Below are 1,229 nucleotides of genomic sequence, written 5' to 3' on the forward strand. Positions count from 1 at the left end.
GTGGGAGGTAGGGGGGAAAGGGGGATATAACAATGCAGGTAAATGTGCAGAGGTGCCTGGGGTGTCAGATGTCCCAGTCCATACCTCCAAGTTTGTTCTAGCAAGGGAGAGAACTCAGCAGGGACGCGTTCTTCCCCTGCTGGTGGTGATGTACGTAGTGCCCCCTCCAGCTGAGAGTGGGGCATTAACTGTTTTTTTAAAAAATGAGAAAAGGAAATTGGTGCGGATGGAGTGAGGACAGTGGCACTCAGTCTGTCTGAAGGTGGAGCTTGGGGAACCCCAGCAGTGGGAGGCTCACCTTTAAGTACACCAGCTGTGCAACCAAACCAGGATCTACGCAGGTGTGGTGGGGTGTCACAACATCCCCAGCAATGCTGAACACCCTCTTGCTTGGAACATTTGTCAGTGGACAGTGCAAGTGTTGCCGGGAAACCATGACCAGATCCTGCCACATCTGGCTGTGGCTTGCCCAGTAGGCCAAGGGGGTCACAGTCTAGTGGCTCCACATACTCGGTGAGATAGGTAGCCACCGAAGCCTCAGCACTACCTGCCCAAGGCTTGGGTTTGGTGCATTTAGACCCCAGCATTGAAGCCATGCCCATGGCCCACATGGGCAGTTGCTGGCGTGGAGGAGACTGACCAGTGCTGGTGCTGGTGCTGGGACTGCTGGTATGGGAAAATGTATCCCTCTCTTCCACATCCCCTCACCTCTGCCCTTTGGCCTCCCTGACTTTGTTGACCAGCACCTGCATCCAGTTTTGATGGTTTTGGTGCTGCCAGTGCACATGCTCCCCTTCACCTTCACCCTCAGGTCACACATGACCGCCATCATGTGAACCATACTGGACCACAAGGGATCCAGCCGTCTCCTGATGCCCTCCTTCAGCTACCTCACCAGTGCCTGCATGTCTGGTGCCAGCGACCTGTCCCAGCCAGGAACATTGATCCCCTGGAACTTTTCCATTTGGTTCTCAGGTTCAAAACACTCTGCCTCCAGTTTCTCAGGCCTGATCCTGAGAGGGAACAAATTACAATGCAAACCACTTTTCAGAGCTGGGCCTATGAACTGCACTTAATCAGCCTCCTAGATAGTAGGTACAGAAACTCACGGACTTAATATACAAAACGGAATTCTGGCACACTGAGACTTGCCAGACATCTGACTCCACTAGGTACCTCTGCACTTTTACCTGCATGCTACATCTCCCTTTCCCCCCTACCCCCCACCC

Source organism: Gavialis gangeticus, unplaced genomic scaffold (genome assembly GCF_001723915.1).
Source record: "Gavialis gangeticus isolate Ggan-Ray unplaced genomic scaffold, GavGan_comp1, whole genome shotgun sequence".
Taxonomy (NCBI): Eukaryota; Metazoa; Chordata; order Crocodylia; family Gavialidae; genus Gavialis; species Gavialis gangeticus.